This window comes from Mauremys reevesii, linkage group 13 (assembly GCF_016161935.1).
Source record: "Mauremys reevesii isolate NIE-2019 linkage group 13, ASM1616193v1, whole genome shotgun sequence".
Taxonomy (NCBI): Eukaryota; Metazoa; Chordata; order Testudines; family Geoemydidae; genus Mauremys; species Mauremys reevesii.
The window spans coordinates 40,564,868-40,581,911 of record NC_052635.1 but is presented as its reverse complement, the minus strand read 5'-3'; the positions used below and the strand labels follow the sequence as shown (position 1 = coordinate 40,581,911).

The window sequence follows — 17,044 nt, the reverse complement described above, 5'->3', positions numbered from 1 at the left end:
AAGGCGGTTGAATTTCACTGCCTAAATAATGGTTTTTGGAAATTAATTTTAAGTACTACATTTGAAAATTTGGGGCAGAGATCTTAGAGTAGTTTTCAACATTTAAAAGAGTTGGTCATACTTTAAATTGAGGTTCTGTTTATAAAAGGACATGATTAATGGATGTTATAAACATATTGCAGACATGAGTGGTGTGTGTTATAAATGGTTGTAAAAACAAGAAAGTGTTATAGATGGTTTTAAGCAACCTATTGACCAGTTGGACTCCAACTCAATTAAACAACCATCTATTAAAACATTAGTCATTTATTAAACCTTTGTAAGCCTTTTGTAAATAGACCCTTAATATCAAGTATGACCAAACAGTTTTTGAAAGTGTAGTGAATCCTTTTAATCCACTATGGATTCAGTGCTATACAGGTGCTAACGTTGTGCACTGAGTCATTAACACTGACTGATTTATGAAGTTTCCAAAGACACTAGTAAGATTTTCATGAATTCCAGCGTATTATTATTTATTGTTTGTATTGCGGTAGCTCCTAGGAGACCCAGTCATGGACCAGGGCTCCGTTGTGCTAGACACTACATACTCAGAAACAAAAGAAACTAACCCTGACTCAAAGAACTTATAAACTAAGAAAGTTTCTGATATATGCTATTATTTTCCTAACTCTATTAACATGGATAGGGTTTTACAGACACTTCCACTGTACTATGACAAGAATGATGTGAACATTTTGTGGTAGCATTTGGAATTAAACAAAGGCATTCTAGTGACATCATAAAAGGGCTCAGATTATGACCTGATTGTGCAATATAGCATAGGCACCAGCAGTGGAAGCCATAGCATGTGTAGGCAACACCTTCATATGAACAGGATAAGCAGCAGCATATCCATCAGCAGCAGAAGTGAGAACAAGCAGATTACCAACATCAGCTGGATACATTGTAACATTTCACATTTTTTGTCACTAAGCCATATGAAGCATTTGCTGTGGAATTATTCTTACATCTCTGCGGTTCATAAGCTACTTAGCAAGGTAGAGTTTAAGCTAATCCGAGTCCTACATGAGAACTGAGATGGGGTTTTTTTTTTGCACCACTATTTGATATTTGGTTACAGCTTTCTGTGCACTCACTGTAAGTTACAGATGTTCCATTAAGGCCCAAATAATGGCCAAGCCAGGCTCACACAAAGGCCCCGTGAATGGGGTATAATTCTCCTGCACGGAAGCAGGAGAGGTGAGGCGATATATGCCTATAATGTGCATCAGGGAGTTGAGGAAGGATTTGCCTCCTTCAAACAGATCCCTCCTTAAGTCCCCCTGGGACAATGAGACACTGTGCTGTGCCCAATGTGGGTCTATGCCTTAATGGCACAATTGGGTGTTATCATAAATCTTGTTTTGAGAGAGAGTTTATCATTTCTGCAAATACCATTGTTGTGGCCACATGATAGAAATTCCATGGGGCAGCCAGCATGTTTCTGTTGTAAGTAATTTTACAAAGTTTAAAATAAACTGGATAGTTTTAAAACTCTGATTGAGTTATAATTTCAAGGGGCTTTCATTTCTAATCAACAGTTTTATAACCTAGTGATCTCTCTTCAACAAGAGACGTGTTTATTCCAAACCATTTAAGAAAGCAGCTGTTTATTAAAGTGCCAACACCAGTGATTGATTTCTGATGCTCGAGTGCATCTGTTTTCTAGCTAATGACATCACTGCAAGCAAGCAGATACAGTATTGCAGGCTGGGACTCTAATGAAGAAATAAAGCAGGCATGCCTTTTCTGTAAAAAAATTGATTTCATTGAGAAAAAGATCTATTAATAAGTCAAATGTTCAAGTAACATTCATGCCAACTGGCATTCTTATACACAACTGGCATTTCTTGAGAAAGAATTTGTGGGTTAACAGTGTTTATACTAAAATCTCTAAAGACGACATCTGTTAACTTACATTCCAAAAGTGGTGATTGATTAAATCACATCTGTACAAGAAAAAATGGCCTGTAGGATGACATCTGTCAGTCAAATACACAACATAGGTTTCTATGATAGTGTATGAAACACTTGAGTTTATTTATCTATTTGTTCATTCACTTTAACATTTTTGGGGGGTGGGATAGGGGCGGGGAATAAAAATGAACTTATTCTAAACCCCATTCAACAGTTGGAGAAGTTACAGAATTTCTAATTTCGCTTTCCTGGACCAGGTCCTGTGCTGTAAAGGAGCAGAGCTCTACTGGCTCTGATGGAGCTACACAGCTGAAGATCTGACCCCTCCAATCTCTAGAGAATGCCTATGCACACAGCCTCTTTACTGTGGCAGTGCCCGGGAGCCCAGAATACGCTCCTTCCTGAGAAACTGTTTATGGTCTCTGTGGATGTTCTCTTTTTAATCCTATGTGCTCTTCGTTAATTAAAATGTAATCAATTTCCTAAGTAAATCCTAGTGCACACAAATAAATAAGCACTGATTTGCTCCAGATGGGGCCTATTATTAATTTATTATTTGTGTTACATGTGGATTGAGTGGGGACAGAGCAGGGCCATGAACTAGCCTTCCTCAGGCTTGGGCACTCCTGGCCTGGATAGAACGTTAGCTATACCAGGGGCTCTCAAACTGGGGGTCAGGAGGTTATTACATGGGGGGGGGTCGCAAGCTGTCAGCCTCCACCCCAAACCCCACTTTGAATCTAGCATTTATAATGGTGTTAAATATATTAAAAAATGTTTTTAATGTATAAGGGGGGGTCGTACTCAGAGGCTTGCTATGTGAAAGGGGTCACCAGTACGAAAGTTTGAGAACCACTGGGCTATACCTTTACAAAGGTGTCTCAAGAGCCGCGTAGCAGTGCACTCCCCCCACTGCTAGCAGAGATAAAATACCTCCCCAGGCTGTTCAGGGCTGCCCCTACTGCTTCCAAGGAGACATAATTGTCCCCTAAGACAGTTTTTCCCTTTGGATGCATGTGTGTTGAGTGAGTGTGCAGTACTGCACATCAGTACAGTGAGGAGGGATTTGAAGAAAAGAAGCACCAGACCTAATAAACCAGCAGTTTAAAATTCTGTACCTTTAAAAACCAATATAAATACCAGGGAAAGTGAGATCACAGCTTGAGCCCCGAAATAAATCTTCCACGTTTCTTGGCTTTTGAGTTCTTTCCTTGGCTCCTGACCTTAGTAACAGAAGTTTCCCAAATTTGGAAACACTGCTTGGTAGCTAGGCCCTGCTTTCTTACTATCATCTCATGGTCTACTCTTCTCTTTCCAGCTCCTGTCTTCCACTGGAGCACCAGGCAGGGAGCATCACTGTTCTCATTTCAAAAAGCAAGAGATGACCTATTCAGAACCTAATGAGCTTCCTCATCCAGGCTTACATGTTTAGCTTGAACACTAACCCTAACCCTACCCACACACTTTTCACCCTTGTTATTTCCAAAGTTTTCTTACATATCATAGAGTTATATATTTTTTTCCTTCTCAGCTTCTTTGACAGGGTTACTGGCTTAGTGGATGTGGGGAAGCAGAGATGTGAGATCTCATGGTTTTAGTAAGGCTTTTGACACAGTCCTACACTACATTCTCATAAGCAAACTAGGGAAATGTGGTTGAGACATATCTAGTGGGGTCATACAGAGATCAGTCCTGGTCTGGTACTATTCAATAATTTCATTAATGACGGATAATGGAGTGAAGAATATGATTATAAAATCTGTGGATGACACCAAGCAGGGAGGGGTTACAAGCACTTTGGAGGACAGAATTAGAATCAAAACAACCTTGGCAAATTGTATAATGGGTCTCAAATCAACAAGATGAAATTCAATAAAGACAAGGGTGAAGTTTTCAATGTGAAAGGAAAAATCAAAAGCAGAGATACAAAATAGGGACTAGCTGGCCAGGTGATAGTACCACTGACAAGGACTTGAGAGTTATAGTCCATCATAATATGCAATAACAATGTGATGCACTTGCGGAAAAGGCTGATGTTCCGGGGTGCATTAAGAGGATTGTCTTATGTAAGACACAGGAATTAATTGTCTGTCTTTTCTTGGCACTGAGGCCTCAGCTGGAGTACTGTGTCCTATTCCAGACACCACACTTTTGGAAACATGTGGACAAATAGAAGCAAGGCCAGAGAACAGCAACACAAATGATAAAAGGTTTAGAAAACCTGACCTCTAAGGAAATTAAAAAAACAAACAAACTGAGAAAAGACGATTGAGGGGGGACCTGACCACAGTCTTCAACTATGTTAAAGGCTGTTACAAAGAGGATGGTGATCAGCTGTTCTCCATGTCACCAAAGGAAGGACAAGTAGTAACAGGCTTAATTTGCAGTAAGGACAAGTTAGGTTAGATATTAGGAAAAACTTTCTAACTATAAGGATGGTTAAACTCTGGAATGGACTTCCAAGTGAGGTTGCAGAATCTCCATCATTGGAGCTTTTTAAGAACGGGTTGGACAAACACCTCTCAGGCAGGGTCTGTGTTTACTGGTCCTGCCTCTGTGCAGAGGGCTGGATTGGATCACTTATCGAAGTCCCTTCCAGCCCTACATTTCCATGGTTCTAGCCCAGCATAATTACAACACACTAGTGTCAGTCCCAATTCCCACTAACTTTATGGACCCAATTCTCCACAGCCTTGCACCTTGTACAGTCATTTACACCTTTGTAAAGTGGATATAAAATGCTACCATATCAGAATGGTAGTATTTTCCATTCACACCTTCTATAGATGCAACTGATACCACAAGGTGAAAGGCTTTGGAAAATCAGGCCCTATGACTCCAACCATCTATCCTCTCCCCTGTTAAGGGGCCATCACATTAGGTTTTTTGGCTTGGATTTTACGCAATACCTTAACGATGCCTTCCTAGGTCAGGAATTTTTTAATTAAACTTTTTTAAAATTGAAAAATGCTAATTCTTCAAAACCAAAATGATTGTAAATCAGGGTTTGTTTTGATGAATCTCCCGTTTAAAAAAATGGTTTTTGTTTCAAATTTGTGAGAACATTATATTTCAAAATGAAAAAAAATATTTTTTCCAATTCAAAATTACTTTTTATTTCAAAATTTAAACTAATAAGACTGAAGAAGGTTAAATAAGAAAACAGGTAAAAATCAAAATGAAACACTTTGATTTACCTGAACCAAAAATGGTTTGTTTTTTCAGTTAATAAAAATTTGAGATTTTGACTTTTTGTCCCAATTCAAGACAGGAGAAAATTTCAAACTCTCAAAAACATTAAATGGATGAGAAAACTATATTTTACACAGAGTTAATCTATATCCCACTGAAGAAAGTAGAAAGATTCCTATTGACTTCAATGGGCTTTGGATCAGCCCTTTATTGCTCCATGAGAGAGATCATAGAACTTAAGTCTACTTTCACTCACAGACTGGAACTTTATTAATGCATTTATTTATCCATTAAAATCAATAACAGAATAATACAAAGTCTGTTATTTTCAGAGGTCTCACAGAGTATGTGAAAACATCTAAGAATGTACAAAAAATGTTGTGTGCACTGGAACAAAAATATTTTACTAAATCTGGATCGCGGGTCATGGATTTGACCTTTTGTCATTTTTTCCCTTGTAAACTAAAATACAATGCACCTTCTTCAGGAGAGATGTTGCTCACAATATCACAGTTACTCTAGAGCCTAGAGGCATTTGTTTACTCATGTGGATATTGTTGACTGACCCTTCATTTTTTCACTCCGGATATTTGGATGGGGAGTATTACCTAGTTGTTTAGAGCTAATAGATATAAACAGGATAGGGATTTTTAGTCCAAAAAGGAAGTTACTCTGTTTGGGAAATTACTTCATTTTTAATCCTGTTGGTCTATGTCTGAAACAGGCAAAATTTGAGTTATACAGAGAGTTTGGATGGAGAGGTGGGGAGATGATAATTTTCCTAGATATTAAATGGTATACAAATGAAGGTAAAAGAAGGACCAATTTTCAAGTGTGGGTTTCTTAAGATGCCCACATCCCATTTTAAGTAGGGTGTTGCAATCAATACTCTACCATACCATAACATGTATCAGCCACAATGTTCAAATGTGGGGCCAAAGGATAGTTGTTTCAAAAGTGCGTAGCGATGGCTTAACTCTGCATCCATTGATTTTGAGGCCAAAGCCACGGTTGAGCATTTATGAAAACTGTTCAACCTTGGGTACCTAAATTTAAGCACCAAAAACCTTATTTAGGCACTTAAATAAATGGCCTGATTTTTTTTTTGGAGGTGCCACATCTGCAGCTCCCATTGATTTGTGAGATATCTTAAAATTTTGGTGCCTAAATGGGAGCTGAGCTCTTGAAAATCTGGCCCTACATATTCAGGAAAGTTTAAGTCCACTAAAGCTCCCCTCTGATCACAGTATAAATATTTAAATAAAAATATCCAAGAAAACTGAAGAAATACATTTACTTTATAAACAATTTTGATCACTCGTGCTGCTGTCAAAAATCAATGCAGCAACTTGGCAATCTTTGGATACTATTCCATCTTGTTTATTAGACCAGCTATTCAATAACGAAAGACAAACTTCTAAAAGCTTTTGAATCAGCAATAATCAGTGTAATTTCCCCATGCTTGTGTTCTGCTTTTTCATAAGTATTTGCACTTCATGATACTCTTTGTGAAAATACTTCTAAATGTGGACTTTTTCTATGGCAACATACTCCATGGGTAAAATGTTTTTGTAAGGATCCTTGACGTTGAATTTGATATCCTAAACATTTTCATTAAGCTCATTCTTTTGGGCATGCATTATCACTTCAGGCAGCAAGTAGCAGTGAATTTCCTGCGGTGGTTATACAAAGTAAGCCATCCAAGGAGTCCATGTTATATATGGTACTGATGCCCGTTGCACAACACTGAGGCAAATCCTTTTTCAAGTTGATTTGGAGAGACTTATTGAACAGCTTGTGAATGTGGACATAACTAGTAATAGAAATAGGAAGGCCACTAAAACCAAGTAGATAACCATTTCAAAAAGTTATCAATATCTGTAGCCCTTTGCAGTGTAGCATAGGATACGTTACGTGGGACTGCAGAAGTATGTCCAAAGGACAGCCACACTTAAAAACAACAGCTGCAGACAGAGCTATAATTCTGGGCAAGTATGTCTTTTGTTAAACTTCTTCTGGGTTTCCAGAATGGACTCCAAAATGAGTGACATCGATGTACATAACCACAGACATAAACTGACTCACTGTGAACATAAGAAGTTTCTGACAGCCTTTATTTATATTTTTATGTGAAGCCACAGTGATGGGTACCAACATTTTCCACAAGATAAAAGATGTAATATTTCTCTAGGGAATCACACTGCATTTTTTATACATACATGGATGGCATTTGGCTAGCTACTCTAAATATAGCCTGCATTTCAACACTGCCTATAGAGAGAAGAACTAATTCCATCATTTCAAAGCTTTAGGGAGGATAATTTTGATGCCCAGTTTCATCTGATGTTGAGGTGGGGAACTGCCAATTGCTCGTAAAGCAGCTGACCAGCATATGCAAACAGATGCATTCAGCATTAGCGCTGTATGCAAGCTTTTGATGTAGCATGTTAAATCTTGAAATAGAAAATGTGAAGGGATATATTGTTGTAATTACTAATTAGTATGTTTTTTGTTAAATGTCAAATAAGAAGAATGTGTAACTTCAAAATGAGAAGAATGTACAACAAGGTAAACATTGGTTTGATCCCTAAAGCACCTAGCACCATATGTACATGTTTCTGAGAGATTCCGCTTCAGTTGAACAACACATAATTTCTTTGATCCTGTTTTGGTCCCTGGAGTAACACTGGCAGGTCACAGTTTAAATGAGGAGAAAATTGGTTATAGATCAACTTAATTTTCAAATGTATTAATCCAAAGAGAACCCAATTTTGTGCATAACCGTGCACTTCGAAAAGAGTACAGGAGAGTAGTAGGAAGAAAGCCCCTTGACTTAAGCTTGAGTCACAGCCCCATTGAAGTAATTTCACCTCTCTTTTCTTTTCCAGGTTTCTGTATATGTGAAATGCCACAGAATGTTAGAATTACCTTTAAACACAGGGCTTTAGAAAAAGTAAAGCTGTTCAGACATTGTTTCTTTATATTTTCTGTGAAAATTAATGTGATGAAGGGTTGAGCCTCTTTGCCATATAGCTTCAGGTTAAAGTACACTTTAAGGAGACCTGAAATCAGACTTACTGTTGCTTGTAATTTCTGAGATCTTGCTTTTCTTCTGACAAGAGATTATTTTGAACAGGAGGAAGGTGACATGGTAGGTTTCAACTACCATGAACCTGGGTTTGATTTTAGTTAAAAGAAGAGCAACCTTCTCACCTCTGATCTGTCACATGAGCCTCTCTTGCATGTCCCTCAGTTGGAAACACCTCTTCCCCTATCATCACCACCAAGAGAGTTCTGCCAATGGAACAAAGGCAGAATATGTCAGTTCTGCACTGTGGAACAGCAAGGAGAACGTTGCCACATAGTAAACTTGGTAGCATCATCTATATTCCTAGGAGGCCACTGCCCACATCACAAAACCACCACACGTAATTCCTCACAATTGACAGTCTGCGCTCAAGAGAAATGACTTGCTTTGACATGATTTCAGAATTTCTCATTGTATTTTCCCTCCATGGACTCAGCAGGGAAGAATTAGTTAATTCCTTGAGGACTGCCTACAATTAATCCAGAACAACAGCTTTTTCAGCTATCTTTTAGGCCCTTACACTTGTGCTTTCAGTTACAGAGAGGGATTTTCACAGGTAAATTCATGCAAGGTACTGACTCCAATGGGAGTGGAGGGAACTGTGCTCAGCATTCCACATATAAGGATGCTCTACCTAGGAGCACTGAACCAGACTAGGTCAATCCAGGCTTCAAGCCTCCTTTTTACATGCCATTTGCCTGTAGTGCTGAGAATCTGGCCCAACACTTTCATAGTCATTTTTTAGAAATGCAGAAAAAAGCCATTATCAGCAGAGCTACCAAATAAATAAAATATAAAGTCCAAGGAAATAAAACTGAGAATTTAAGTCAACACATATATTCAGTTATAAGTAATTTAGATTATGTTGTTAGAGGTCAAATTCTGCTGTCTCTTACACTCATGCAACAGCATCAAAAAATCAGTGGGTTTGTAGTCATATAAGCGGCAGTAGAATTGGTTCAATAAATCCTTCATTATTTTGTACTAATTACAATTTGTTTTTACCTCCAAACACAGTTCCATCCCACGAATATCTAAAAATGACCTCCATCTATGCTTGTGTAACCCATGCCTGCTTGGCATGGCACTCTGTCCCCTCTAGTGGTAGCTAGACCAGCTAGAGATTGACGAGTGCTACAGGCTTGGCTAAGAGACGTATCTTTTAGCCAGGGCTGCCCAGAGGATTCAGGGGGCCTGGGGCAGGGCTGGGTCTTCGGCAGCAATTCAGCAGCAAGTCCCTCTCTGAGGGAAGGACCCGCCGCCGAATTGCAGCCGAAGAATGAAGCGGCGGCGGTAGAGCTGCCGCCGACCGCAGCTTTTTTTTTTTCCCCACCGCTTGTGGCGCTTGTACTCACCCGGCGGCACTCCGAGGCTTCGGCAGCACTTCAGTGGCGGGTCCTTCACTTGCTCCGAGTCTTCTGCTGCACTGAAGGACCCGCCTCCGAAGACCCGGAGCGAGTGAAGGGCCTGTGGCTGAAGTGCTGCTGAACACCCAGAGTGGCTCACGGGGCCCCTGTGGGGCCTGGGGCAAATTCCCTCACTTGCCCCCCCCCCGCTCTGGGTGGCCCTGTTCTTAGCTCATGTGCTAAGCTCCAGAGGTCCCAGGATTGATCCTGGCTGCCAATGACCGGGGTCTGTCGGTATTACCTTGGACGAAAAAAGAAAACCTACTCATGAAAATCCAAAAGACCCAGGAGGAAAAGGAAAACCAAGGGCCTGATTTTTAGAAGTCCTGGACAACCATAAATCCAAGTTTAGTGAATGGGAGCCGTGGGTGTTCAGCCCCTCTGAAATCTGGCTCCCAATGTCTGAGGGGAGATACAGAAAAGGACACAAAGGAAATATAGATGGAGAGAACACTGGTTTCTCTGAATGAGCCCCAATGGAAATGCCCACAGCAAAATTGCCCAATAGATTTTCTGCTGAGTGAATTGGCAAACTGTGTATTCTTCAGCAGCCTTTGTATATTGCATATTGTATTGAGAGCTCTCTGTACAGGGACTTTGTTTTATTTGTACAGTGCCTGGTACAATGGGATTCTAAACCCTGTTTCACTTCCTTCAGTTCCCACATGTTAGAAATAAGAAATAATACCATCAGGAAAAAATGGTGCTATACTCTGCTAATGAATAGTGTCTTCCTTGGCTTTTATATTTTATCATTGTGTTAAGATCATATGGTATCTTGGTACCTTAACATTCAAACCCTTTAGAAAAAGCTGTTTTCTTGAACGATCATCCTGTAGTCTTTATCCTACCATTGATCCACAGGCAAATCTCCCTACTTAAATCAATGGCGCATTCTGCATACAAATCCATGGTAGAATGTTGCAATTGAGTTCTTGCCAGAGACAAGTACATGCAGGGATTTACCTCATAATGGGTCTCATTCTGGAGGTTGTGACAGCAAGGCGAGTGATACAACTGTTTTCTGGGAGTGTCCTATTTTACTGTTTTCGTTTCTTGCCTCCTGTTCCAATAGGCAGCACAGGCTAGTTGTTAAAGCACAGGACTATGAGTTAGATGACGATTTCTAGTTCTAGTTCTACCACTGCCTTGCTATGTCATTCTGGGCAAGTCATTTCATCTCTCTGATTTAGTTTCCCTATTGAAAAGGGGGATAGTACTACCGCATGGGGTTGTAAGGACGAATTAGGGATTATAAAGGTCTTTGAACATGTACTAAATGAGTGCTCCTAGTAAGAGTAAACATTATGGTTCCTACTTTTCATAACTCAGCACTGCTCAGCCAAGTGTGTGTCCATTGAAGACAATCAAGTCCCTTTGAACACATGTTGTCATCCCTCCATCACATCTCTAATGCAAACAAAATAGTGATAGGTATTTAGAAAAATTTTAGCGAAATCATAAGAGGGTTCTCCCGCCAGCAAGCTAGAATCTTTAGCCAGGTTCTTTGAATATTAACCTGATCCTATACGTAATGCACGATATAGTATGTTAGCGTTTTATTGTAGCTTTTTCTTAATAAAAAAAGTTTTAAATAAGTGTGCTTCTTCCACAGATTTGTAAAACACAATGTACCAGACAAGTTTAAAATTCTTTGGTAAAAACATCTCCTGTTCGGATTAGATGAATTATGAATTACGAAGTTATTTTCTTGAGCATTTGCATTTACAACACTTTCATCTGATTCAGAGCATTCAAATAAAGATTGTCTAGCATACCTGGGGTAATTATGTCTATCAAAGTACATTAGCAGCTATACAAAATGCTTGGAATAGCATGCAGTCTGTGTGTATGAAGTGTGATAGAGAAGTCAGGTATCTATGGTAACAACATGCAGATACTTTAATGTCACTGTACTTTCTGATAATGGGTCCATTAATGAAATAGTTGTTTGATGTTCAATTACATATAATGATAGCTTTTTGCACAATAACTATTCAGCTATACAGATGTGTGCAGATAACTTGTTACAGAAAAGAACACCCCAACCCCCTCCCAAAAAAACCCCAAAACCCAAAACACCACAGGCATAATCATTAGGAAACGTATCATTCTATCCTTGCTTTCTTTGATTTATAGTTCAAATATTTGCAATGCATGTTCAATAACAAAAACAAACAACCCACCCTGTAATTTTAAGGACATTGTGGTTTTCCATATGCTACAGTGTAAAAAAAGTTGATTAAACTGCTGGCAAGGATTTATTTGAGCTATGAAAAGAGATTTTTTGTGATGGAAATAGCTGCTTGATTTTACAAATTAATGCTCCAGTCAAAAATTTCCAGTGGAAATAATGGTTTATGGTCCCCGGTTATGAAATGAAAACGCTTGCAGCTTTCACCTTGTAAACCTGAGTACTAAACCTGTTAAGACAGTTCAAAGTTTAGTCATTTGATGAGTATGATTTCATGAACACACACTGCAGCACATATAGAAGCAGATTTATAACATTCACTTAAATACTCTTGATCACCTTGGATGAATCTTTCAACTTTAGAACTAGTTTGGCCCTGAAATTCTCTGTTTCCCTTAACACATTGGCGCTCACTGCATTAAATTACTCACAGCATGGCTAAATGAGCACAAGTTAGCAAATTATTTTTATAAATGGGTTTTAAGTGATTCTGGAAGGGCTTTCCAAACGAGTGTTCTATGCATTTGGATTTTCCTTTTCCTAAACCATTATAAATCCAATCACAATTTTACCTGCTGCAAAGGAAAATTTATCTTCAAAGACATAGGCCAAGTCTTCAGCTAATGTAAACTGATGGCACTCCATTTACTATAATAAAGATAGGCCAATTTACATAATCTGATAATCTGGGTGATACTTTGGGGCGGGATTTTATTTACCACAATATTTTATCTTGTTTTACAATGATTCTTATTATTTTCTCCCATTCCATCAGACCATAATTTACCTGTTGGTAAATTCAACTAAGAGATACTCACATTCTGATCAGAATGCTTGGCTGTTTGGGGTTGTTTAGTCAGCTCCTAGACATGATGGGGCCAGGACATGAGGTAAACAAAGATCCTCCTTTCTTTCTTTTTATTTTTTTTAATATTGAAGGAGGAAGAAGCCTAGCTTCTTAAAGTTTTGCTCAGCACTGTCCCTGGTCTACAGGGGAAGCAGCATTGAAATTCTCAATGGTCGCTTACTTTTGAATCAATATACATTAACCAAAATGTTAGAGGATGAGTTCATTTTCACTTTTCTCCGCCCCCAGAGCTAATGCCCTCATTTTTCAAAGAGAAGGCGTTTCCTAACTCCTCAAGCTCTACTATTGAGGAACAGAGAGGCTCATTATGTATTAAGACAGCGATCCTGATGTGTAAAGCATAGCAGCTTTTTATCCTCTTCTTCAAATGGACTTAGAACCTCTGTGACAGGCTTTCAAGTGTTTGGAAGTGTTATCACAATGATTTGAGAATCTGGTTTGTTGCAAGAGAAAGGAAAGTTTTGAATGACACAATGCAGATGGTGAAGTCTGAGGGTTATGAAAACACTTTATAAGCTGCCTTTTACAAACATCTGATTTGTGACCTATTTTCCACAAGACACGTTGATAAGGAAGAATTTCCAAGAAATATGTGCAAGTTTTGAAATTTTAGTATGATTTTAAAATTTCAACTTCCACATTTTGTTTCCCATTTTATCCACGTCCCTTCACATCCAGTATGTTATTATCATCCAAAGTGAAACTAGTCACTACTGGCTGACACCATACCCTCATTGTTACTGAGGTCCCATAGCTCTGAACAGGAAGCTGAAGCTTGCAAACAACAGACTTCGAGAGAGAAAACAAAAAGCCGAGGATTGAATGAAATCCGACGTCAACAGCTATTTGTAGAAATGTGTTACGGGGAAGTGCTAAACAATCCGTTCCACCTTGTATTTAGCTGTGACACACTGGGTACAGGTCCCAGACCTGAAGAAGAGCTCTGTGTAAGCTCAAAAGCTTACAAAAGTTGGCCCAATAAAAGATATTGCCTCATCCACCTTGTCTCTACTATTCTGGGACCAACATAGTTGCCACAACACGTGCTATCCTTTTAACTGCATAAGGACACAATAAAACTTTGCATGCCATTCCATAGTAACCACAAGCCAGTATTCCCTGTAAGAACACGCACTGAAATTGCTAAGTCATACTGGTCTATGTCACACCAGGGCTACTAATGGTTTCTAAAATGCATGCAGGCCTTTATAATTGCAACCACAGACTTCATTAATGCAGCACTTTAGTACTGGGTCAAATGAAAAACTTCTCAAAGAAAATACTCACATTCACACAGATAAATTATTTGCAATAAATAATTTGACCAGCTCTAGTGGCAATGCACATAATTCTAAAGCGCTTTTGGACAACATGTTCAATGATCCAACAATGAATAATTTAGACATTCTCAAGCCAACCCCTAACTAAAGCAGTGATGGGAAGTAAACATGCAGCCTATGCATGATACAAGCAGGCAGACTAGAGTTCCACACATTTGGTGCACTTAGCAGCAGCAATATGCATCCCCAGATAGTGCTACCAGCTAACAGTAAAACATGCATTAACTGACAATTAAGCAGGGTGCAACCTTTGAAATATAGGTAACATCCCCAGGCGGATAGAGTGCACAGACAGATTTCTCATCTGCAGTTCTTTTGGCAACTTCGGAGACGTCACATTCTGTTGCTTGTATAAAAGAAAAAGCTCTGTATATTTTACTTCCCACTTCCCACACCAGAGCTAGAAAGAGGCCACATATATTTGCATTTGAACTATGGCACTGTATAATGTTTGTGTGATACAACGTTCATTAAGAAAGGACATGGAAATAAAACAATGCTCTTTGTGTTTGAAGGAGAAAATGCTTTTAAAAAAAAATAAGCATCAGATACGTGTCAATGGTCCACAGGCAAGAAGGGTATGGCTCTCCTGCTAACATCAAAATATCTGCAGTGTTTGTAAATGAACAAAAGGTGGATGCCTTACAATGAATCCATTTTCACCATCAAGTCCATCAACCTTGACTTTGAGCCTAATACTATAATTGATGGTGCACACTCAAACACCAAAAAACGCTTCATACTTCTACAATTTTATAACTATCAGTCCTTGACCTATGTCTACAGGAAGCAACAGAACTAGTAAACACACACACACACACACACACACACACACACACACACAGAGCATTTCTTTTGTTGTCTGAATTTAAGTTGAAATGAGTCAATCTCATTTGAGTAATTACAAAAGACTCTTTTGCAAACCTTTTATGACATACCCCAGAATGTGATTTATCGCACAGAAATAATAAAAAATGCCTCAAAAAATTTATAGCTTCCTGCATGCTGTAAAAACGCTTTTCACTTTTATTATATCTCCCACTAGAAAATGGTTTCCGAGGCATGATTTACTGGAGATGGTTACAACACCTAGACTACTGAGAAGCCTGACTATCATTTGCCCAATTGACAAATTCAGATGTTTCTTGCTACTTGTAAATATTCAGCCATATCACATTTGGAACATTCTCACATTTGAGCCTGAACAACACATTTGCCACACAGGGCAAAGCTAAAGAATAACAGTTCAAAGATATAGTTACATTTGTTGCAAAATCTTGAATTTTAAATTTATTTTTTCCAAATGTTGCATTGAGCTACTCAAAACAGGACTTTCCAGAGAACGGTCGTTGGGCTACTCACTTGACTCCAAATACAGATTTTTTTTTAAAGAATGTGTCATAGAAACAGGAAAGAAACTGAGGCCAGACTGGCAATCTCTTTAAAAACACTGGAGTAGACAAGAGATTGAACCACTACTTTGTTTTTAAGTATGAAAATCATCACACTAACCTGCTATCCTTAAGGACAGAGTAGTTAGTCTACAAGCAGCTCCACAATGGGGCTACTCGAGGAGTAAGTGTACATGGGGTAAAGAGCTACTTAGCATGATCAGGAGTGGCAGAATTAGGCCATATCTGAGTTGGGTAGATCTCAATACAGTATCTAGCAAAAAGTGTTCACACAGCTCACTAAATGCCAGCATGAGCAGCCCCTCTGTTGAAAGAGAAGCCAAGAAACGAATGAGCCTTGGAGACTGAGTTACCGTCTCACTCTACAGGAGGTCTCATTCAGGTCAGAGCTGATGCCTTCTGCAGAAGCCCTTTCAGCTGCAGGCCATGCTATGGGTTGTGCCTTAGACACTTTGCACTGTTGTCTTTTTGGCTAGACAAAGTTGCAGCAGTGTTTATCCTGTTCCATGAATTAAGCAGTATTTTTGTTACTCTCATTACTTCATCTAAGGACATTCTGTGACTACAGAACTTACATTAACAGACCTGGTTAAAAACGGCAAAAAAAAGTTCACAATATTTTGCCAATTTTTTAGCCCAATTTAAAAAAAAAATCAACTAGTTCCAAGCATTATCATTAAAAGTTGTGATGAAAGGTGTGAGAGTGACAAACCATTAATTTTCATCAGAACTAAGTTACCTCTTGGGGAACAAAAAGCTTATTTTTCTAAGCCCAGAAACAGCTACTTTAAGTATTTCTTTGGAGATTAATTGTAATTAAAGCTTTATTCAGAGACTTTATCTGAGCTAAAACAAAACTAAACACCACTCAAATGCCTTTCTTTATAGCAACTTACATCACTTTCTTTACAATACTCTACCCTAAACTCTAATAGTCAGTACTTTACCCTAAACTCTAATCAGGGGCTGTTCTAGCTTTTTTGCCGCTCCAAGCATGGCAGTCAGGCAGCCTTTGGCAGCATGCCTGAGGGAGGTCCGCCCCAGTCCCACGGATTCGGCGGCTTGCCTGAGGGAGGTTCGCCCCGGTCCCGCGGATTCGGCAGCATGCCTGCGGGAGGTCCGCCCCAGTCCCACGGATTCAGCAGCATGCCTGCGGGAGGTCCGCCCCAGTCCCGCAGATTCGGCAGCTTGCCTGTGGGAGGTCCGTGGGTCCTGTGGCTTTGGCGTACCCGCTGCCGAATCCGTGGGACCGGGGACCTCCCGCAGGCAAGCTGCCAAAGACTGCCGCCCTCGCAGGGACCAGCAGGCCGCCCCCCACGGCTTGCCGCCCCAGGCATGCGCTTGGAATGCTGGTGCCTGGAGCCGCTGCTGACTCTAATAGGGAGGATGCTGTTGGTTTTAAGTCCGGTACATAGCTTAGATCCAGACTATTAAATCAAAGCTTTATTAAAGTTTCAGTGCAGCCACACTTATGGGCCTCATTCAGCTAGGCTCAGCATGGTCTGGCTGTAGTAGCGAAGACTACTCAGTGATGACCTTCCAAGTCTTGCCCTTACTGGGTGGCTCAAACCTGCAAAATGGAGAC

General features: G+C 39.6%; 1 protein-coding gene across 4 annotated transcripts in view; it reads right to left on the bottom strand.

Moving 5' to 3' along the window:
• Nucleotides 1–17,044, bottom strand: part of CDH4 (cadherin 4) — an 823,907-nt gene that overhangs the window by 702,780 nt on the left and 104,083 nt on the right. Inside the window, exons 1-2 of one of the 4 annotated variants that reach the window (XM_039498100.1) lie at nucleotides 10,612–10,715; nucleotides 8,365–8,445 (exon numbers count right to left, since the gene is read on the bottom strand). The exons of 2 other annotated variants lie outside the window; for them this stretch is intronic. The gene's annotated coding sequence lies outside the window, so the exon portion shown is untranslated. Of the gene's footprint in view, nucleotides 1–8,364; nucleotides 8,446–10,611; nucleotides 10,716–17,044 lie in introns of those variants that run through there. One more of the 4 variants, XM_039498099.1, reaches the window with a different exon arrangement.